We start from the raw sequence: 26,521 nt of genomic DNA on the forward strand, positions 1-26,521 counted from the left end.
AATACAATGATAATGGGTCAAAATTGCCCTTTTTACATATTAAGCTCATGTTAGTCAAAATTTTGACCAACACGGGCATGTATTTAACAAAATAAGATATGTTTCCTTGCATATTTTGACCAATTTGACCCCATTTTATTAGATGGTCAAAAATTTTGGTCTAAAAATGGGGTCAAATGTACTAGTGATCCAATCTCTACGCAATCATGAGGAAAGGTTCTCCAATGTGTCTCCAACACATCTCTAACCATGAAAGCATAACTCCATCAAAGTCCAAGCTCGACGCTCCTCAACACTTAACCAAAATCCCTCCATACATGCAGGATTGTAGGCAAGCCTAGGATGCTCCTACATCAAACACCCCAAGTTCAAAAACATGTTCTAGTAACTAGAAGAACATCTTCTAAGATTCAGCACATAAATCAAACTAGTTCTTCACATACATGTACTCCAAGTCTTCAATTTGCACACTCTTTCCCTTTCATGAAACTACAAACCTCAAAAACACTTGTGGGTGTCATTCAATCCATGATAGCTCATATTTTCTCCCGATCAACTACAATATCATCACCTGTGATGATATGCCCAAATAATTCACCTCAAACTAGAAGAATCCACATTTACCCAAGTTTTCATACAACTAATGGTCTCATAAACACTACAACACCTGGCATAAATTGACCTTGTGCTCTTCAATAGTCTTAGAATAGAAAAATATGTCATCTAAGAAAATAAAGGGTGCACTAATCAAGGTACATGTGAGATACTCCATTGATCAAACTCATAAACACCAATGGCACATTGGTTAACCCAAAGGGTACAACCATAAACTCATAATGCTCATAGCATGTACAAAAGGTTGTCTGATGAATGTCAACCTCGTGAATCCAAAGCTAATGGTATCCTAAATTAAGATCAATCTTCAAGAACACTCTTTCTCACTTTATCTGATCAAACAAGTCATCAATTCTTAGAAAAGGGGTACCAATTCTTCATTGTCACCTTATTTAGTTGTCGGTAATCAATGTATAAATGCAATGACCCATCTTTATTCTTTGCAAAGATGACTAGTGCACCCCATGGGGATACCCTAGGAAGAATATGGCCCTTGGCCAATAATTCCTCCAATTGCATCTCATCTCACTCAACTCCTGAATATTCATACAAAAAGGAGCTCGTGAAATAGGCTCTGCTCCTGGAATGAGATCAATACAAAATCAATGTTGCATTCTAGTGGCATACTTGGTATCTCATCAAGAAATATGTCAACATACTCATGAAAGAGTGGGTGATTGTCCTTCATCACCTCATGGCTCTTAGCCTCCTCAAGGCCACTGATAGAGACCATAAACATCTGACATCCACATCACACATTTTGCTTTAGTTTCTTTGTTGAGATCATCCAAAGTGAGACTAGCCTCTGGACCCCTACAAGCTCCACCTACTCACCTGTGTCATCCACACATTGTACCAACTTACATCATCAATATATATTCTCTTGATGGGTGTCTAACCAATCCATACCCAACATGATATCATAGGACCCTAAGGGTAGGATATGAAGATCAACTGTGGTGGTGAAGGTTGCCCCTATCCCACATCATTGAATTGGTATGGTGAAGTAAAATAATTTGAAGCACCTAAATCAAATAGCACTATAGTAGAGATACCATATAATGCACATGTAGCCTCAAATATGGTACCTTGGTGCTCAACTTAATGATTTTCAATAGTCACAAAAACCCTATGGGATCTACCTACATCCCCCATGATAGGCTCATACAAGGCCACACCTTCGTTAGGTCCTAAAAACATCTTTATAAGACACTTAGTTGATTTATGGCCAAGCTATCGACATGAAAAACATGCTCCTCTAAAACTGGAACTAGATCCACATCCACCCTAGGGCACTAGAATATGGTGCACTCCCTCTACTAGATTCTTGTTGGTTATCCTAAGATGGATAACTTTTCTAGGACTATTAAACTTGACTCTAGTCACATCCCTTTCCTCTTGTGGTACCTAAACTTTTTCCTCCCTTAGGCTAATATAGACAATGTTGTCGACACTAACAACTACAACCACCTTGTGAGGATGTTGAATGGACTTGGCCCTACCCTGTGAACTATTTATAAGGAGGTGGTACACTATTCCATATGGATCATGTACCATGGCTATAAGAGCCTAATCTAACATTGAACCCCCTATCCACATTGCTCTCAATAATTCTTGCATTCTTTGCATTGAATGCAAGTGTCCTAGGTTGGTGAAGATGGACATCCCCAATGATAGATTTTTTAAGACCCTTGAAAAAATTATGTGTGAGGAGTACCTCATCATAATAGTAGTTGGAGCATTGTCTCAGCCCAAAGAACCACCTCTCGTACTAATCCACTAACATGTTCCACTATTTGAGCTCATTGAACTCATTAGCATGAGCCTCTTAGTACTGTGGAGATAGAATGTTTTTCCTAAACCTCTCCTTATAGATCTCCCAAGTGAGATCTGTTATGTTGATATGGAGCTTCTCACTCTCCATATCCCACCATATAGATCCATAGTCTCTCAACAATGTAACAACACAATAGGCCTTCATGTTGCTTTCATATGGATGCAAGGAGAAGCAACACCCCATATCTAATAACCATGTCTTGGCCTTGAGACCACCTCCTAGTCCATCATACAATGGTGGTTTAGACCTCCAAAGGTCTCTCATCATATCCATTTGGATGGAATCTCCATCATGCCAACCACAACCTCTCCCATGGTAATCTCTATCGCTAGGTGGTGTGCGAGAAAGCTCATGTTCATGCCCATCTCTTCTCCACCTCTATGCCCTAAAATGTGGGATTCTCCATGGTGACATCCCTCTTCCTAGCCATGGTCATGTTAGTTTCCCTCAATTCAAAGTCCCAATCGAGCTATAAGATCCTATAAAAAAGGCACCAATGCCTCAATAGAAACTTGATTTTTATTACCCTGTCCTCCCCCACTATCTTGATGTTCCTCCTCATGGTGTTCTTCTTCATCATTATTATGTTAGTTACTCCTCTGACTACTAGGTCTATGTGCAAGAGGTGTCTCTAAGGGAGCAACAAGATAAAATTTAGAGTCATACACAACAAACATAAGTATCATAGCATAAGCCAAAATAAGATTCCATTATATGTAACCAAAATGATTTCATAGTGGAAGCATAATATAGAGATCCCAATGTTGCAACATGGTCTCTAATGCCATATGTAATGCCCTTCTTGGAGATCCTTGAGACAAGGATAAATAAAAGCCAATGCATATTTTTAAAATTAACAAGCATGGATTCTAACAACATCAACATACAATCAATCAAAAGATTGCAATGTAAGACTTAACCAAACTATCCAAGAAACCAGTGATCTCCAAGAATCACTACTTACCAATGCATTCATTAATCAACTATGAAAGTTGAACAAACAATGATATACTTAGTATCTACAGTGTCAAGACCTAGGAAGGTGTGCATCCCAATAAGGTACCAAGAACCCAATATCACTTCCTGAAGGTGCATAAAAAGGCTTCTTGTCATCTGCGCAAAGAAGTAAAAAAGACCAAACTCATGCAAGTGAACACATGTTCACATGAGCAAGTATCACGCCATGCATGAGGAAATGCTTTGTCATGTGAGAGAACACCTAGTCATGCAAGGAAACAACTTAAGCATGAGCTAATACTTTCTGCATGAGTAAATGTCAGGCCCCATGCAAGAGTGTGTACCCTCATGTGGGCATCTACCATGGCCCACATTACAAAATGCTTTCCTCACATGAGTAAATGCATCTTTGACATGAAAAATGGCTGACAGTGAATATAAAATACATAAAAGGAAGTACAATAAGAATAAATCTTCCACATTGAGGACTCCTAGAAACACATAAATTGAGGCTCAAACACTCAAAAACATGGAAATAAAAATGAAATGTAAATAAAGGAGAATTAAACATCTAACCATCTACTCCATAGAATCTAGTGTAATCATGCAAAAAAGTAACATTATAGTGAACATACATGTGCATAATTCAACTATCTCAATAAATTGAAATAACATAAACCACATGGAAAACATACTCTGAAAATATATAGAGAACCATGTGAGCATCCATCTCTAGAATTGAACATGGAAGAAGGCCAACTCTGTACATCAATCCCCAGCAGTGGTATAGGTAGCTATGCCTCCCAACCACATAGAACCCATAGGCCCACTCCCACCATATTTATGGATATAGTGATCCAACCACAAAGACACAAAATATATTCATACATGGCTAACACTCATGATAAACAATATAGAGGGATAAAACCAAGATCATGAGATAATGCAATACAACAAGTCTTGGTCAAATGCTCTATGGGTCTCCTAGATATGGACTCTGGTGGAGAGTAGATCACTTGGCATTGCAAAGCCCAAGCTAAACATTATATGGAAACTCTCCCTTGGGAGGCCATCACACTATGTCCTTGAATAAACCATACAAACACTTGCCCTCTGATCAATCGTACAGGAACATACCCTTGAATGAACCATACAAGTATGTCACATTTTATTATCTTAGTTTTATTACCCATTAATTCATTTAGTTATCACTTATTAGAAACTTCTCCACATCAACCTTGTCAAGAACATGACCAAAGGTTATCAGAGAAGGCCCCCCACTGGTCTACCCTACATACTCATGCTCATCACATGATGAGTGCCCATAGGAAATGTAGTTTCCCAACCCAACTCTAATGAACATAACTCAACAGAAAGAAACCAAGAGTTCAAGTCTTGCAAGAACCTAACAAGTGCATGCTCATGTTCTCATTAGTGGGCACACCAACTACACATAGATCATAATAACAAGGGCTAGATGAGAAACAATAAAAATACCAAGTATCAAATCACTCAATTGAGCACATAGTCGGGGGTATAGACTCAACATGAATCCCAATGTAAGAAGAAATATTTGTGATTGGATTGGATTCCTCATGGATAATCTAAATCTATGACAAGTATCAGTGCCAAAAAATACCCAAGAAAACTAGGTAGCACATAAATAGAGGCGAAGTCAAAAATGCCCAAAAACCAACATTGACAAAAATTAGAAAAATTAAAACCCTTTTCACAATCAACTAGAAAAACCCTAGATATCAAATAAAATTTGGGTTCGGTGTTGGTATGCAAAAAAGCCACTATAATGGCCTGAAACCCCCAAACCCCACTTTGAAAAGAAAAAAAATGCTCATACTTTCCCAACTAGGCAAAGCCAGCATACAAGAACAAAGGGGAACACTAGTCCTCTACCTCCTAAAATATCAATAACAGAAACAAACTCAAAAATGGAGCTAAAGCATAAAATGGAAGAGCCCTACCTTGCAACCAAAAGGGAAAAAATAGGAATGCTGGTGATAAAATAATCACTCCGTGAAACCTACCAAAAGTCTCATATCCCAAGGTATCCTTGAGCCAAATCCAACAAGATTAATCTCATGATGATCCCACATCCACAGCTCCCACAACGAGTAAAACAACAATACATCTTGAAGAGGATTTGGGATTTTGCCCTAAAAGTTTCCAATTTGAAAGTGAGAAGTGAGGAATAACTCACTTGTCGAGATATATATTCACTTTAAAAGTGAAATACTGAAATAGAAAAATAACTAGATCACTAAAATAAATCCCTCTTTAACCTAGACAAAATTGGGTATTTCAGATTAAAAGGAATTCAACTACAAAAAAGTTGTCAGTAATTAAAATAATTCAATTCAAAACCAAAATATCCTTAAAACATTAAATTGCAATATTCCTTAATAATTTCTATGACAAATGCAGATATCTAAATGCACAGATATAATATTGGTCTCATCACAAATAAAAATGAATATGGATTTATTAAATCACCCGAGAGCTTAAATAACAATTAAACAAGATAGGTTACCCATACAGGGACAACATTTTCTAGGTATAAACAATTGAATCATTAACTACATGTGTGACAGTTAGGGTTATAGATCATGTACACTAGACAACAGATCAAGTGCAATTGTATATAATCATATAGCTGAAGTGATAAATGCATTAAATCACATAATTAACAATTTATTTAATTACATTAAAATAAATCTATTTACATCATAGAACATCTCAAAGTAAGAATGAAGTAAATATACATAGCATTGAATCATAGTATCTAGAATCTAATAAGTCTACCATATAATCATAAACAGATTATATGTGTGAATACAAAATAACCATATATAATCATAAAGCATTATGTCACATCGATAAGCATCATCATGCAGATATAATCAAACTGAATAGCATAGTATCTATCGTCTATGATATTGGCAATCAAAATATAGTATTTTACCATCAACTCATCTCAAATATCATCCAACATGAGTACCAAAATATCTCTTGAACCCCAAATATAACAAGGTACAGAATGCAAACATGAGAGGCACTAGATGGAACTAAACTACAACTCAATATCCAAATTCTTCCACAAAGTCCTCCAAAAATAACCAACAAACTTATTGTCACTGTCAAAAATAATGCTTGTCAATAATCCATGCAATCTAACAACCTCTTTGAATAAAATCTCATCAACATGCATAGCATCTGATGCCTTCTTACATGGTATAAAATGTGCCATCTTAGTAAATCTATCCACAACAATAGATATGGAATCATACCCTCTTTTTGTCCTAGATAATCCAAGAAAAAAATCCATACTAATGTCACTCCAAGGTTTTTGAGGAACAAAAATAAGTGTATACAGTCTAGTATTCTAACTTGCTCCTTTTGCAACTTGAAACATTTTGCAACTCCTAACAAACTTCTGAACATCCTTGTACATATGTGGCCAATAATACGTATCCTTAAGAAAACTCAATGTCTTATCAATTCCAAAATGTCCATCCAAACCACCAAAATATTTTATCTCAATCAAATTAACTCTCATAGACCTTTTTGGCATATACAATTGAATTTCTTTGAACAACACACCTTCTTGAATAAAATACTCATCAAACTTACTCATTTGATCTAATAGATTTGGTGCTCTACATTCACTCCACACCTCAAAAAAATCAGGGTCAGTATCATGCAACTCCTTCATTTCATCAAAATTGTGATCTTCAACTTTCATCTCAATCAACAAAGAATGTCTTCTTCTCAATGCATCATTAACTTGATTAGTGACTCCACTCTTATGCTTGATCACAAATGTGAAACTCTACAAATATGCAACCCACTTCATATGTCTTGGATTCAACTTATGTTGACTTCTTCAATATTGTAAAGCTTTATGATTAGTAGACAACACCAACTCCTTAGGAATCAAATAATGTCTCCACTTCTTCAAGGCTTGAACAATAGTGTAAAACTCTTGATCATTCACATAATACTTTTTTTTAGAATCATTCAACTTCTCACTAAAGAAAGCAATAGGTTTACCTTCTTGACTCAACATAGATCCTATTGCATTGTCACTTACATCACATTCAACTTGAAATATCTTATTGAAATCAAGTGAAGACAATACAGGTAACTTAAAACCTTTTGTTTCAAAAGTCTCAAAACTCTTATCAGATCCATTTGTCCACTTAAAATCCTTTTTATCTCATCTTATTGTCTCAATCGTAGCATTACAAAGAGAATTGAAATTCTTTATAAACTTTCTTTAGAAACTAGCCAAACAATGAAATGATCTTACCTCGCCCACATTCTCTAGTGTAGGCCATTCTAAATTTACTTTAACCTTCTTAGGATCCATTCTCAAACCATCAGCCAGAAACACAATATCTTCTTGCATAAAGGACTTCTTCAAATTAATCAGCAATTTCTCCTCTTTCAAAATCTGCAATACTTGTCTAACATGCTCAAGATGTTCTTCCTTATTCTTATTGAATATCATAATATCATATAAACAAACAATCACAAAATTACCCAAGAATCTCTTAAGAACTTCATTCATCAACCTCATGAAAGTACAAGGTGCATTAGTCAAACCAAAAGGCATAACCAACCACTCATACAAATCATCTTTTTCTTTGAAAGTAGTCTTCCATTCATCACCTTGTCTGATTCTAATTTGATGATAACCACTCTTCAAATAAATCTTGGTAAAATACTTTGAGGCACACCTAACTATCCAAACACCTTTATGAGTAAATACAACAAAGAAAACACATAGAACGTAACACCAAGGAGAGAATAAAACAATAATAATTGATTGATTCATCCAATTATCATCATACATGGCCAGCTGTAAGGCCTTTTGGGTTATAGAAAAATAGAAAATACAATTCAAATCTATGATCCAACATCTAACTCTCTATTCTAAGAACTTTTGTCTTAAACTCTCTCATTGATTACCTAACCTAAACCAAATACCCTTATTTATACTTGCCAAAATGGATTGCAGAAGATTCTAGATCATTGCATAATATAAAGGCCTATCTTAAAATAATTTGCACATATCTCAAGACAAGATCATATCATTAAATTCACAATCCAAATTAAATACATAAGTCAACTCAAACTAAGAACCAATAACAAACCAAATTGGCAGTTGAAAGTGACTAGAACTCAACAATAACTAGCAGAATGAACAAGAATGATGAGGATTACAAGGCAGCCCATGATGCTCCTGCATCACCATGACATTTTGAATCTCAGTAGTATCTACTACAATGCAATCATTGGCAATAATGTGCCCCAAATATTTCACCTTAGACTAGATGAACTCACACTTTCCCAAGCTACCATATAATTGATGATCATGTAAGCATTGCAAAACTTTGTGCAAATGGACCTCATGCTCCTCCATAGTCTCAAAGTATATCAACATGTCATCCAAAAACTCAAGGACAAACCAATTAAGGTATGTATAGAATACCCCATTCATCAAACTCACGAACATCAACGGTGCATTGGTTAACCAAAAGTGTATAATTGTGAACTCATAATGCCCATAACATGTAAAAAAATTTGTTCGATTAATATCACCTCATGGATAAAAATTTGATGGTATCTTGACTAAAGATAAATCTTTAAGAGCACTCTCCCTGCCTTCATTTGATCGATCAAGTCATCGATCCTTAGAAAGGGATATTGGCCCTTCAATGTCACTAGTAGTCAATACATAAATGCAATACTCCATCCTTCTTTATGAAGATGACTGGTGCACCCAACAGGGATACACTTGGATGAACATGGCCCTTGGACAAAAAATCCTCTAGTTATAATCAAAGATCACTTAACTTCTGAGTATTCATGCAATAAGGTGCCATAGAAATAGCCTTTTCTCTCAAAATGAGATCAATAGAAAATTAATGGCATGTTACATTAGCATACCCAATATCTCATCAAGAAACACATCTACATACTCATAGAGGAGTTGTGATTATCAAGTGACATCTCTTGACTCTCAACCTTCATGAGGTCACTAACATAGATTGTGAAAATTTAAAAACCATGTCCCACACTTCATTTCATATGTTTAGCTAAGATCATCTAAAGTGATACTAGTCTTTGGAACTCAACAAGCTCCACTTGTCCACTAGTGTCATTGACACACTATACCAACTTATGTCAACAATCAATACTCACTTGATGGAAAGCTATCCAATCCATAATTCTACATGATTTCATAAGATCCTAAGGGTAGGATACAAGATCAATTTTGGTGGTGAAGATGCTCAAGTCAAGTACACAACTACTAACTAAGGAATCCACATACCCTTTGGATCACATGGATAACTCAACCTTCCACCTATCTACTTGTCATGTTGCCACTAGCTCACATTGTTGAACAAGGGATGGTGATATAAAGAATCTGGAGAACCAAAATCAAATAATATAGTAGTACAGAAACCATGTAATGTACTCATAGTTTTGATTATGGTACCTTGATACTCATTCTCATGGTTTTCAACCACCACAAATACTCTATGGGGTCTACCTACATCCTCCATGATAGTCTCTCACATGGATGTGCCTCTGCTCATCTCTTCTTACATCTTTTGAGGGCATCCTTCAATCATTGTAACCTCTCTTTCAATGTTATAAGAACATTGGGTGATAAAAATGGAGGCCAATTGATCAAAGGTTTTAATATTGGAGGGTAGCTTGGAGAACCACTCCATGGCTTGTCCCTTGAGGCTCCTAGGAAATAGACACAATAAGTATGTTGTGTCATGGACAAACTCCATGCTCAGTGTATAGAATTACCTCAAGTGATCTTGTAGATCCGACATGCCAAAATATTTATCATACTTTGGTATCTACACATTTGGAGGAAAAGGTGTGAAGGTAATGTTTTTATCAAATGGTAGGGGACACACCCTTTCAAGGTTAAACTCTGCGGGTTGTTTTTTTCCTCTTTTCATATTTTACATTTATAGTTGTAAGTCTTGCAATTTTTATGTGACTACATCTAAAGGTGATTCTTCTTCATCTCATTTCAAATTGATCACATCAAAATCAAATGGAAATTTTGCACCTTGTTGTGCTAATGTGAGTATGTATCATTCTTTGTGTTTTTCCATAATCTTGTCCATGATGTCGACAAGTTTGGGATTTTGCTGAAAATCTTCAATTTTAGATTCAATGCTTCTATCATCCCACATGTGAAATGAGCCCATTGTGGCTAAGGATTCTGAATTTCAATAAAATAAGGGTGACTCTGGAGTAACTTTTTTCTGTGTGCAATCCATTGTTATAGTAGATTTTGGGAGGTTTAGAGGTTCTGTGTGTTTGATAGTTCTACTTGCTATCCTGGCACTTACTTGTATGGGAAACCATTTTGGTTTTGTTGGTACACTTGTTTTGCATGGTGGCATGAAAGGTGAGTTGGATTCTTTTAGTACCAAATTATGACCAAGCTATCCATAAGAAAAGCATGCCCCAAAACCATATCCATAACCACATCCCCCCAAGGAGCACTAGATTGCTAGAAGCTTCCCTTGCTGAAATGGTTTTTGTTTTCTTGGGTTGGAGGACTCTATTGTGGTGTCCTCTCTTGTTTGTTTTTATCACTTTCCAACTTGTGGTCAGTTGTTTGTCTAAGAAAATATTTATCTTGTGTCCAAGGATGATGCATACAAACATCTCCACTAATAGATTCCTTAAGATCATGCACAAAGTGATTAGTAAGGATCACCTCATAATGGTTATAGCTAATTATTATCTTGGCTCAAAGAACCTCATCTCGTACTACTCCACTAACATGTTCCTATGTTTAATCTCATGGAACTCATCTACTCGAGCTTCTCTATACTAAGAAGGTAGAAACCTACCTCTAAACCTCTCCTCAGATATCTCCCAAGTGAGATCTTCCAAACTGATCCAAACCTTCTACTCTTTTATATTCCACCTAGTGGATGCATGATCCCAAATGTGAGTTACTGTAGAAGGGGCTCTCAATTTTCTTGCAATAATAATGCATATCATGTTAATTCCCTAAGTCCAACAACTACATCTAGGCCTTAATGCCACCTCCATTTCCATCAAATAAAGGTGGTGGAGACCACTACATATCTCTCATGATATCCAATTGAATGGTTCCCTCATCACCATGGTCTCTTCCTCTCCTATGGTATCCTTTTTTGTCAAGTGGCATATGAAAATGCAATTTCTCATGCATATTCTCTCATTTCTCATCCTTGCACTTTGACATTTGGGAATATTCACCCTATATATGATCCCTCTAAGTGTGAACCTCCATGTTGAAAACCCTCAACTTGAGGTCCCTACTAAGATATAAGCTCTTGTAGCAAAGCCCTTATTCCTGACATTCTTCCTCATGATGTTCCACATATTTTTCTTTCTCTTGGTCAATTTGTCAAGAATTCTACTAACCATGACCTTTACCACACCCATATATAGATGGCATTCTTTAAGGTACAAAAAGACATTGGTCAAAATCTCATGAAAGCATTATATATATATATATATATATATATATATATATATATATATATATATATATATATATATATATATATATATATATATATATATATATATATATATATATATCAAAATCACAAACCATTAATATAATTATCAATACATATAAAGTCCAATATCCAAATATCATAGTGGGAACATAACATAGAGATCCCAATGTTGAAACATGGGATGTAATACCAAGTCTAATGCTCCACCTAAAAATCTTTGAAATCAAGGATTAACATAGGCTAATATTTTATTTTAAGAACGAAGATACAACATCCATATAATCACACAAGTATTTCAATGGAAGAAAAAAGAACCAAACCACCAAAGATCCCCAAGAAACACTACTTACAATGCATTCATTCCCACCAACATGAATCAATTATACAATGTTCATTCCATGGTACAAGATAAACAGTCATTATGATATTCATTTTAAAACCCAAAGACAAGTTCCTAGGTGATTAATGCATACAATTCCATTTATTGGTTCAAAAGTAACCACGATGACACATCAAATACTCAAAGCCAAAAATATATGATAGGTTATCTATTCTTGATTGGAAAGATACAACTCCCAAAAAGGTATCTAAATCACAAGATTGTAGCCTCCAAACATGTTGGAAAGTACATGTCATTTTGGATATGAGCTTACCCAAATTGGCCCATACAATAAGACTCATAAAGCCATATGATGAAATGCTCTTACTACACATGATACTATCATAAGTGTCATACAATAAAACTCACAACTATGAACGATAAAACCCTAATCCATATGATAAAACTCACAAGTGGAGGAAATGAAACTTTGTGGTGTGTGCGATGAAACTTTGGAAAAGGTTTCATCATACAAGATGTTGCCTCCACATGATTTGACCAAGAAAATAAGATAAGAATAAATTGAAAATATAATATAAAATAGGGTTAGAACCACTACACCAAGGATTACCATATACAAATTTATCTAGGAATGAACACCCAACATATCAATATCAATCAAAAGCTCTCATAAACTAAGTCATGAAGTTCATGCTACTTTATGTCATGATATACAACATCATACAAGGGAATCCATAAGTAAATATAAGATATGCCATCTTAAAACATGATATCAAATGCATCAAAGAATTAAAAAAACCACAAGGAAACATGCTTTGGACATCCAAAGAATCCAAGTGAAGCATCAAACCGTGTCCCTAAACTGTTAGTAGACCTTGTCTATGCACTAGTACCCAACATTCGTATAGGTAGCTATGCCTCCTGACAATGTGGTACCCTTAGGCCCACTCCCATCGTGATGATGGAAATAGTGATGCAACCAAAAACACAAAGTACAATCATCCAACTCTGACACTCATGCCAAACAAAACATGAAACCAACACCATGATCATGAGGACAATACAGTATAATAGGTCATTGGTTAGACACTCTATGTGATAACTATATAGGGACACTAGTGGAGTGTAATCCATCTAGAATCGATAAGCTGGAGCTATATTTAATGGTATATCTCAACTCCCTTGAGAGGTCACATACCTAGCATGGCTCAACTCCAATTGAAGGCATCATGTTGTGCCCTCAAATTAACTTCTATAAAAGACAATAAACCACCTAGAAACACCACCCTCACATTGTCTCCCTTAAGATGCTTAGCTATCACCTAGATGGTTAGGTCATTATCTTATTAATTTAAATTATCCCATGTTTTAACCTTGGTTATCAGTTGTTAGAGCCTCTTCAAACTACCTTTTTAGCCAATTATAAGTTAGGGCACATGAGAGAATCCACTCTAAATGCCTCCTCTACATCATGCTCATTACATGATGAGTACCTGTAGGAAATTTAAATTCCTAACCCAACTCAAAAATGAAATATAGCTCAACCAACCTATATTTGAGAGCTAAGATCCTATCATATGCATATATTTTTGCCCATGTGTGGAAACAAGTAACTTCATGAAAACCATAAGGAACCAAAAGAAAAGATTGGATGAGAAATGTCAAAAAACACCAAGTGTAAAACTCACTCAACTAGACATACTGTAGAGAGTACATATTTGACAGGAATGTCTGACATGATGCAAGGTCAAATTAAACCCCAATAGAGGTGACCAAGCCCCCAGAAAATAACCTCATAGTATCATACAACACACAATACAAGATCTGAATAAACTCTAACACTTTATTCATAAAGAGCTGATTATATGCAATGTGTTAGGTTGTAACGCCTTCAAAGTTATGACCAAGTACAAAGAAATCACAATAAAAATTTTGCAAGATCTCATAACATCCAACAAAACCATAGCTAGTCCATATCTATAATAGCACAAAAATTTGGTAAACACCCCAAGAAAGATCTGAACTTGTGCTCGCAAGCCACCAAGCAAGCTTCTTGTTTATAAGTGCATACTTAGCTACTAGCTTTTCTCTAAAATTTGCAACTGCAGATTCCTTTCTTAAATCTCTTCTACCTCCTCACTACCTATGACACTACCCAAATGATACTCATCAAGCCAGTAATTTATCTTCCACATTGGGCTCATTTACTAATTCCTCATTCTCATTTGTTGAGTCCTCATTCTCATTCACCACAACAATTCTTCTATTAGTGACCTTCCTATCAACATTATGACATTTAAAATATCTATGTCCTTCTTCACCACATCTATATCAAGTACCATTGAATCCACCTCTACCTATTCTTCTCATCTATGCAACAAATTTTAGTTCATCCTTAGCAATCGATTTATCCTTTACCAAGTGTTCTTGCTTCTCATTCCCTTAGGAATTACTTTGATGTCTTCTCTTCAACTTATATTCAACCTTTAGAGCATATTTATAATCATCCTCAACTAAATCAATCTTCAGTATACCAATCTCATCTTGAACATTGAATCTCAAACCAATAATATATCTAGCCACCTTTTCCTTAGAAAGTTCTCTATGTCCAAACTGAATTGTTAACTTGTAGAACTCCTTAGTATAATCCTTCACAAACATATCCCTCTGCTTTAGATTTTGCAACCTATTAAACAACTCAAGTTCATAATTAGCAAGAATGAACTCATCCTTCAATTTCTTCACCATAAATCTCTACCTAGTAATTTTCATTTTTCCTTCATCTTCTCTATCCCTCTATAATTCTTTCCACCATTTTGAAGCATGTCCTTTTAGCTTAATTTGTGCCAACCTTACTTTGAGAAGATCTCTTATATCCTCTAAGTCACCAATCCAATCAATCAGGTCCTTAGGATTAAAAGTAGTTGATAAATTAGAAACATCCATCTTATGCTTCAATTTCAACCAAGTGTCTGATCTATCCAACCAACCAATTTTGTCTTCCACAAATCTCTCCATCTGATGGGCTCTATCTTCACCACTAGATTTGCAACCTCAAAATATTCATCAACTTCCTCATAACCATCTTCCATACCCACATTTCCCAATACACTAGCTATATCTCTCATGATCTTAGCGAGAATATCATTCTTCATCAACTCCATCTCAAATCTTAAATCTAATGTAACCTTCTTTGAAATCTTAGTCTTTATCATATCATAAAGATCTTCAATTTCTCTGGGGTCCAATCTTCTCAGAGGTGTCTTCCAAGACCTTTGAAAACTCTATGCAAAAAATCCTACCCAAGCACCTTGTGACAAACCTGAGTTTTTTTCAAGTTAGATCACAACCTACCACCTCACACAAACAACAAGGGTTTCACAAGTCTAGGAAACAAATCTGCAATAAGAATTGCCTAGAATCTTTATAAAAAATGCTCCAATACTCACCAACTAGATCAAACCTTCACTTTGATACCACCTAATACAGTTCAAGGTCGAGTGAACCCCTAATTGATGTGAACAAGCCCCCAGGAAATAACCACACACAAAAAAACACGAGATTTGAATGAACTCCAACTTTGTATTCATAAATAATTGATTACATGAAATGTGTCGAGTTGTAAGGCCTTCCTAGTTATAGCCAAATATAAAGAAATCACAGTAACATTTCTGCAAGATCTCATAAGATCCAACCAAACCCTATCTAGTCTAGATCTATTACAACACAAAAATATGGTAGACACCCCAAGAAAGATCTAAACTTTTTCTCGCAAGCCACCAAGAAACATTATTGTTTCTAAGCCCACACCTAGCTACTAACGTTGCTCTAGAATTTGAAACTCCATATTCCTTTCTTGAATCTTTGTTACCTCCTCAATTTCTATAATACTAACCAAACCCCTCATTTTATACTTGCATAGCCACAAGTCATCTTACTACAAATATAATCATCTAGAACACAAATAAACACAATATGCCTTAGTTAGCTTACAAAAATCATTAAATGCACATATAATAGTTAACCAAGACCTTAAATAGGTCCACACACATATCCAAGATCGATCCACGTAACATTCCATGAAACACACATTAAATACACCTATCAGGTAACCAAATCCCATAAGACTACACTCCTCAATGAACCAACCCACTGAGAAACAATAGCAACAAGTGAGTGTCTCTAATATCCACTGATCCACTCAACACAAGAACACTAGAGATTCCATCGAGCACAGTGTCAATTGAGTTAAAAATTCACCTAGCTACACAAAGATCACCAAGAACAAGTTCCACCGAGAAAAACTCCAACAAAGCATTAGTGAGTCCATTTAGTCACCGAGTTCCTTAGGTGAAACTATAACCGAGAACTCCAAATAGTGACGGAGCATCACTTCCTCTCAATCGAGATCGCCAACTCCAAGGTCAAAAGCCCCTCCAAAATATAGGATTGCCAACAACCCTAGGATGCTCCTGTATCTATGTCAATAAACATAAACTAAAACCATGAATGAATTGGGAACCTAACAAATATTCTAAATCCATAACCAAAACATGTGCCAAGAAATAAATGTAAAATCTAGCCAACACGCAAAAATAAGGAAACATAAAATTGCTAGAAATCAAAGTAATCAAGACTCAATAAGATCAAAAACCCACTTCCCAAATCTCATAATACACCCAAGTCTCAAATAAAATTTAGGCTACAAGCTCATATGCAAATTTCAGCAGCATAACAACACTAAAACTTATAATTTAAATCACATAAACATTCACCCATGTTCAATCAAGTCGAATTAAAACATGGAAACTAAGGGGAACGCTAGTTTTCATCCTCCGAGCATTTAGCAACAAGAAACAGAAGCTTTAAATAAAGAAATAAAGATAAAATGAGAAGGCCATACCTCACAGCCAAAAGGGAAAAAATGGAAAATACAACTAGAAAAATAACAAAGATGTTGAATTTGATTAAACACTTAGCAATGTGAGATTTCCCAACTAAGAACCCAACAAGACCAACCTCGTGACAATTCGTCAAGCCAATCTCACCTAAAAAACAAAACAAGGATTTTTTTTTTGTTCGGTAAATGGCTAAAGCTTTTGATTATATTAAATTAATAAAAATAAATACAACAGAGTATCTCCATTCAAATGGGCACTGGTAGGAAAGAACAGAGAAGAAAACCTCTAGTCTTGACCAGGACCTTAGTCTTATTTTACTACAAATTAACAAAACAAGGATTTTGCACAAGAGGGTTTGAGCAATTTTTCTCTAAAATCATGAAATGGCTAGATAAAAAGTGAGAAATGAAGTACATTTTTCTCATATAAGGACTTTTCCAAAGTGACTTATAAACTAGATTGCTAAAATGACTTAATAAATAATTGTTCCCTTTTCCCAAATAAATTTGGCAATTCCAATTGTTTTGAATTCAACAACGATGAATTAGTCAGTAATTAAAATAAATTAAATCAATATAAACTTTTCCTTAAATAATCAAACACACATTTTTGTGACAATTGCAACAATCCTAAATGCACAGACATGTTCACGAGTCTAAACACAAAGTGCATTATGAATCTAAATTTACCTATTGCTAGAGGACTAAAAATGGCATTTAGATAGATACGTCACCAATACAGGGATGACATTGGCTTAGTATGAATGGTCAAATCACTAACTCCATGTGCCACTTCTTGGGATATAAATTCTTGCATGCTAAAAAACTATATTAAGTGTAGATGTGTGATACATAATAGTCAAAGAAATAAGTACATGTAACCATATAATAAAGTTCCTAATCAAATCCATTACATCATTGCATAAGTCTACTATAGGAAGAAGATTATAAATATCCATAGAATAATCACACCAACAAATACAATAATATTCATTAGGTAATCATAAGAAATAATTTATGTGGTAATACAAAATAACTAGAAACCATCATAAAGCATCAAAATCTACACACTAAAAGCCACTTACAATAACTTTGGCATTTCTTGAGCACAGGCACTTTGAGAAAGGGTGGATTGTCATGACCCTCCTTGAAACAGGATCCAATACTTAGAAATGATTTAAAACAATAAATATTATTTATATGATAATAATATAATATGATGTTATTAAGGTATAGTAAAATATGAATATACCATATGCATACATACATACATACATATAAATAAGATAATAACTACTATCACAAAGAATAAATTTATAGACTTAATTAAAATTAAAGTAAGGAGTGCCTATTATAAATGGTACACGAAAACATTGTTTTTCATCAAAACATCTTGATTATAATATTTCTATGAGCAATTACAAGTCACGCTTGATAGTTAGAAACATTAAAAATAAATACCATTAAATAGTGTTAATTATTTAATTATTAATGTTGGCAATAATAATAGTCCAATAATAATCCAGTTGATAAAATTACTTATTTTAACAATAATAATATTTAATTATTCATAATCCAATTTATAAAATTACTTTTTTATATATTAACAATAATAATATTTAATTTATAATCCAAAGCCATTGTAATATAAAGATCATACTAAAATAAATCACTGATTGGAAAGTCACCACCTTTGGGCTTGTGCCAAATGAGGATAATGTCAGCCCTAAGGCCCTTAGGTATTATACTTGGTCATCATTTAAAGGGTGATGAGGAGAAATAGATAACAAGAGCTCTTTGCAAGCTAGAGTCCCTACAGTTTAGGATCATAGCAGGATTTATGATGATATAAAAATGAATTATTAGAAGGATCATTCATAAAAATGTATTTAGAAAAATTACAATTGTCACTATTTCGATACATTGTTTAACAAAAATATTTAAAGTTGAATAGTTTGTTTGAAAAAATATAATACTAATGACAATTTTATTTTAAAAAATAACATTTGGCTTATTTGTAAAATTTATAATGATGTGCATAAAAAACCATAGAAACAAATTAGAAAGATTACATTTATAAGTTAAATAAGTTAAAAACTGAAGATTACATCATATCTAAATTTTAGTTTCAATATTTACTTTCTAATATATATATATATATATATAATTTAAAATAATTAATATGACAAATCAGAAAGGAAATAAAAATAATTCTATAATTTTATAATTAAAATCATATATATTTTTTAAATTAAATTGTACTTATACTTTGAAACCTTTTTAAAAATACATTAATAATAATGTTTTAAACATTAGTTTAAGTTGCTGATGGCCCAACTACTAGAGTTAAAATTAATGGATATTTCAAAAGGTTGTGAAGCAATGTTTTATGGGTTCCATGCAACTCATACATAGCCTAAAAATTAATATATCTTGGGAGAATTTTTAAATCATTAATATCTTCTACGTGTGTCACCCTCAAAATCCTAACTCATACAACTAGTAACTTCAGGACTTCCTCATTCTATCATAAATTGTCCAAATCTTTTAATGCAGCGTATAGCATTGTAGTTTTTCATAGCACTAATCAATTACAAGAAAACAACTTAAAATTCCTATCAGTGTGGGAAGGCATGTCTTCTTATATGTCAGATCGAGTAGAGGCTCTCTTGTGCTTCGATCAGATAACAGCTGGAGAAAATGGTGAAGAATTCAAGAGAGTTCAACTCTCCTGCTCCTTTTTTTTGCATAGAAAACAAGCATCGCGTGTTTTATAGCTTCTTGAATTCTTTCTGTTTATAAGAAATATAGTGGTTATGGAATGGTCGAACTAGCCCTAAATTTGGCAGTAATAGTGATAATAGTGATTTTTTCAATAGTGTTTTGTGTAGAGGTAGAGGTGCCTAGTCCATCTCCGATCACAAGCGTAGCTTCCATGGCAACGTTGCCTTCTTTAGTAGTTGTTCTTGTTGGATCTCTTGTTTCCTTTCTATCTTGTTTTTTCCATTGATAAATCTATCAGATGCCTTCTTTACTAGTGCTCCCCATTCCTTGGCCTTCTGGAGAGTTTTGAGCACTTGATAGATAGCTCAAGTTTGGGTGAAAAGTCAATTCGTCTATCCTTCAGTCTGGCCCCTATTGACACTTATCAAACTTTAGCTAAAATATCAAATAAATACTGACAAGAACATTAATGAGATGCTTATCCTTTCTATTTTTTCCATAGTTTTCCATTCAAAAAATAAGCTTTATGGCCAGGAAAATATCCTTGGACCAATCAAAAATTTAAATTTAAATTGTGATAAATAAATTTAAAAATACACAATCCCAAACCTCAGCCTCTAAAAATAGATTCTTTACCTTGAAAATTAATTGGCTTAATTGGTAGGGGCTAATAAAAACATTAGTTTCCTACCTTATATAAGTTAGGGACCAAAAATTAAGAAGGGAGCGGTAATACATAAAATACAAAACAAGAATATATTCAACAATTGGGAATAAGGTGAATGATATATAAAAAATAAATCAGTGGAGAATAGAATGAATAGAAAGGTCAATCACCAAGGAAGACTAAAGTAATATCGCTCTATACTAAGTGTATTTTTATTTTATTACATGAGAGAACTTATAAAAGAGGATATCTAAGGACATAATAAGTAAAGCTTGGATAGGGACACCAATTAATTATAATAAGATAAGGGTCAAAATAAGGCAAGGAGATCGAAAAGGTAAAGTAACAAGAGGTAGAAACAATGTATATAAATTTAAGTTGCACCATTATTAGAGAGATTCATAGTATTAAGTAAACCTTTTTATGTAAATGAAACAATATTTATGTATTATGCATGTATGTATGTATGCATGTATGTTATTTAAGACCTTGTATACTTTTGAATATAAATATCATATATTTTGAAGTGTAAAATATATCCAAAAAGGGACATTATATTTGTCTTGATTATATCCCTTAGAGAATGGTTGATCCTTCTTTGAGGTTGATTAATTGGTTTGTAATATTTAGTAATGAAGATTCTCTTAGTGTAAAGATTTGGATCTAGACCCTTCATATTATTATAGTCCCATGCAAAATCTTTCGAGTGAGCCTTATGTAATTTGAGCATAGAATATTTTTGTAATCATATTGGATTCTTGTTTATGTTGACATCTTTCCTTGGGGAAAGTTAAAACTATGTTGTTAACTCCACCATAGAAAATTCATTCAAAGTTGTTTCATAAATTTCATGTAGTAATAGAGTGTGTAAACAGTTTATGAATGCAGAAAGTGTGGTGAAGAACACAATGGAAGAATGGTTTGGTATGGACACAATTTTGTATCAAATATTTGAGGAGTTACAACATAGCCTTTTTTTAATGATGGTAGATAATAAATCATATTCATCTTGTGTAGAAACAAATGGTTCTCTCTTTATCATCATCAACTGCCTAATTGAATTAACATCACCTTCCCCGTCCCTTATCTATGTTCATAAAACTTGACCTTTCCCTAGTTAATGTTTTGGAAGAGAGTATAATGAAACTTTATTGGTTGATAGTACATATAAAATAGTCATATTCCTTGACCTAAAATTATAAAGGCATCATTTTTAGCAATTCAAGGTCTCCCTAAGATGACTCAATAACTTCCCAAGGTGGCTTTATGTAATAGAATCACAAAGTCAGTAGGGTACTCCCAAGAATCAAGTGTAGCAACTAGGTACTCTACCACTCCATTAGGCTTAATCATGGAATTATTTACAAGCTTTAGGATTGTAGGATTGGATGTTATATTTGTAATATCAAGTTTTAACATTATACATTTGGTCATTAAATATATAGTTTCTCCTAAACCAACTAAAGCATTCATCACTTTGACCCCATTGATATATATTATTACTACTCGATTACTTGGGTTAGTATATTTAGGGACACTGACTTTCTCAAGCATTAGATTGAATAACTGACCTAAGACATGAACAATTTAGGATCTTTATTCTTTCTCCCTTGATTTTTCAATTAAGCTTCAATAATTTTCTTAGTGTAGATAGGTACTTCCTTAATAGCCTTTAACAAGGTATCTTTACACAAATGTGATTTAACTAATAAAGAAGATCAATAGTAGAGTCATCCTAAGTTTGTGGTATCTATTGGTCAAGTCTCTATGGAAATAGATGAGACTTTGGCAATTCATTTTTTTTTGTACTAGACTTGGTCATATGAGAGGCTCAAATTGTTTTTCTTGGGTTACCTAATCATGGATCATTTCTATAATAATAAGTAAAGATGGTGCTTGTAAGATAGCCTCTTGCCTCAAATGAAAATCATTTGTATTTATAGCACATGTGGCTTTTTATTCATATCTAAGAATAGACTTATTATTTTGGAGGTTACTCTTTTGACTAAGAGTTTGCTGGGATGAAAATTGTGCAGGTTTAATTAGATGACCAATTTTTGTAGGAGGTGGTCTTAGTGACATCAAATCTTTTTGTTGAGGTTGTTGTAGGAAACCAAATGATTGATTGGTCCATTTTTTCCCTCCTCTCCATTGAGGTGATTATTTTCAATTTCCTTATGGGGTTGTCATTTGTTTTGGGGATGTTTCCAATTGGTTTAAGATTGTTGCCAATTGGTTTGAGGTTGCTACCAATTGTATTGATGATTTTTCCATGGAAGGTTTTGGTAATTTTTCCATTGGGCCTATGGGTTATTATAGGGCTGATTTTGGTAGTTCTAAGCCTTAGGCTTATACTATGATTGCCACTCATTTCCTAAAGAACATAAAAATGGATTAGAAAATTTTAAAGGATCCTGTGACATATCTTGTCTTTGTTCCATGGTCACCTTCAAGAAATGAAAAAGATCTTCTCATCATCTTCTAGGCCTTGATTGACTCTATTGAAATTTCCTTAGTGTCTAATTTAGACACTTGTTTGCATCTACATTCCTTATTATTCTAACTAAAGTGGGTATAGATCAATTCATCCAACTTATCTTCAACATCTTCATGTTTCTTTTTAGCTTACATGACATCTAATTGAGTTGCCATGTTATTGATTATATCATGCTTGAGATCAAACAAGTGAACTTTGATCTTAGATCACTAGTACAATTATATGTTTCCATGGTAGGCATGTCTCCTCTTCATTTCTTTATAGCAACTATGTATTATTTCAAACATATCTTTTTTATATCACCCCGAGATGATTGGGTGATATCCCCTCCTTTCATTAGGTCCAATGCTTTTGTACATCCCTTATGAATTCCTCCAAGAAAGAGAGACTTGTGTGATTCTTCATTGAGATCATGTTAGGTATTTTTTTGTAAGATGAATAGGATCCTTTCTAATGTTGGCAATGTTTTAGAATAACTGAGAGGGGTTGTGAATCAGTTATCCAAGGTCTAAATGCCCTGATAATACTTTTTCACTAATTATAGTGAGCCCATTAAACTATTCATGCATCCAAGCTTAAAACAACCATCTTAGCAAGTTACAACAAATCAACATGCAGGAATAAAACATGCAAGATCAACACATGACACAATGATTTAAATGGAAACCCAATTTGAGAAAAACCACCAGTAACATGCTACTCAATTTTCACTCTTTTGAAGTGATGCCCTGTTAAAGGCTTACAACAAACTGTTAAATGTGACCTTGTTAGAGAATTTCACCACACTGTTAGGAGTGGGCCTAGTCAAAGGACTTTGGAATATTCACTTGGAATGTCACCCTGTTAAAGGATTTACAACATGGCTATTAAACAAACCTAAGTCCATAGGATTTATACTAACTGTTACAATTGCTAGAGAGTAACAATAAGAGCTTTTGATCTGATACAACTCACAACATATCTTGCAGATTTCATATCATACTTCAGTTCAATCCTTTGATTGGCTTTAATCACTGCGGCTCTGACTGCTTATCTTCCTCTCAAGCTTTGTTTCCTTGAGTCTTCTTGCTCATCATACCAATGAAATCATCTATGTGGTCACCTATCAAAATAGATTTTTTGTGCTCTCGTCCTCCTTAGCACCTTCTTCAGCACTTCATGCTTTCATACTCGACCCACCTTTTTCTTCGTGACCTTATGACTCCTTAAATAGAAATCTGGAATAATTTTCCCACTCAATTCTCCTTCTCCAATTTTAGGGTTTTAATAGATTAGGTAGGATACAATGTATCTGTCCCATATCACATTTTTATCTAGAAACTTCATCTAGAATCCAGTTGTATTCGTCCAAAAAAAAATTACATAGAATTATGTGCCACTAGCTCATCATTCTTATCTTCTATCTGGTTCACAAAATTCTAGATAAAACCATGTCGGCTCAAATCAGGCGAATCTTAGACTTTTTAAATAATGCAATAGCTAGGCACTTATTGACTTTTTGATGCTTGGCACATGAACATAACTCGACACTTGATCTTCACTCGGCACTTGATCTTCACTCAGCACTTGATAAAAATTTGCTCAGCTTGAACTAGCTTGCTCAGCTCCCTCTGATGAATTTAATCAATCTTTGTAGACAGTCATATTACAACTTCTTCTTCTTCTACAGTTTCTAAGTGTAGCCAACCTCTTCATCTTCAAGTATATTGTCAATACATCACTTTATCATTGTCTTAACTGATCTTTGCACTTCCTTACAAAACCATAACTCAACCTTTCCCTTAGGTTCTTTTGTTACATCTTATTGATTCTTCATCAATCAACTAAGTGATAGTGCTTGGATCTTATAAGTAATTGTCATTCCAACAAATAGTAGGTTTGACATTAGTGACAAAATAGTGATTGAACACATTTTGTAGCAACAATATCTTTCATACAATGATCTGTTTCAATCAGATTACAGCAATCTCCCTCTTTGGCCGCGGCATTGATGTCAAACCAAACTAATCAACCAAACCAAAACTAATTGATCAACCAAGTTAACAAAATTCTAACTAGGCTAAAACAGTAAGTCAAATTCCAAAAAGAAAACTTGTTGACTTTTGGATCCCTTTGATCTTATTCCTTTTGATCTATCTGTTGACTTTTTTATCTCCTGAGCTGCTCCTTCTGAGATCTGTCATCTTGATTTCTTTCTTTGCTTTTGCTCCTCCCTTTCATATCTCTTGTCCTTTTCACTTCATGATCTGATTAGTTTCTTCTATTTCTCTATTTTAGGGATTTGATCAATTGTAGCTATTTCTCCCTCTTTTCTAGATTTGATCAGTTTTTGTTATTTCTCCCTCTTTTCTAGATTTGATTAGTTTCTGCCATTTCTCCCTCTTTGACAACAATGCCAAAGACACATTATTTCAGCATATTATCATGCATGTGTAGCATTTACAAGAACTTCCAATATCTCCCTCCGCCACCTTGCTTGTGACTTTTTTGGAATGTTAGTACTTTGATTACTTTAGGCTAAAACTAAAGTAAGTACCCTCTACATCAACTTATATCATCTGAACAATCAACTCATTTGATGCAGGGCAGTCTTGTTGTTACTTAAGCAGCCTTGGTTAGGGGTATCACCCCTAACTTACCTCTAAGATTTTCAAATGCATCTTTAGGTAATGGTTTTGTGAAGATGTCAGTAGTTTGTTCTTTTGTATTTATATATTCCATCTTCACTTGCTTTTCTTCCACCAATTCTCTATTGCAATATGCTTTGTTTTGGCATGCATCACAGGGTTCTTTGATATGTTGATAGCACTTGTGTTATCACAATAAAGTATCACAGGTTTAGTTATTTCTTCCTTCATTCCTTTTAGCAGATGCTTGATCCACAAAATATTAGTACAATTTATAGCAACAGCAACATACTCAGCTTCTGCTATGGACTGTGATGTACAACTTTGCTTTTTACTAGTCCAAGTGACTAATCTTTTTCCTAAGAAAAGTGCTCCTCCACTGGTGCTTTTTCTATCATCTATGTTACCTCCCCAATCTACATCAGTGTAGGCCTTCAAATCAAATTTTTCAGTCTTCTTGTAGTACAAACCAAAATCATTTGTACCTTTTAGATACCTCATTATTCTCTTGACAGCCATAAGATGATTTTCTCTTGGGGTTGAAGAAAATCTTGCCACTATTCCAACAGATAAAGCAATATCTGGTCTACTGTGTACAACATATTATAGCTTTCCAATCATGGATCTATACACTATCTAGTTTACTTCAACTGAATCATCATTCTTAGATAACTTATGTCCTGTCGCCATTGGTGTACTCACTGGTTTTGATTCATCTAAACCAAATGTTTTGAGTATTTCCTTGATATATTTTGATTGGGTTACAAATATACCATGTTTTAAT

The sequence above is a fragment of the Cupressus sempervirens genome, chromosome 9 (assembly GCF_028749045.1).
Source record: "Cupressus sempervirens isolate cs-2001-9-10 chromosome 9, ASM2874904v1, whole genome shotgun sequence".
NCBI classification, from domain to species: Eukaryota; Viridiplantae; Streptophyta; class Pinopsida; order Cupressales; family Cupressaceae; genus Cupressus; species Cupressus sempervirens.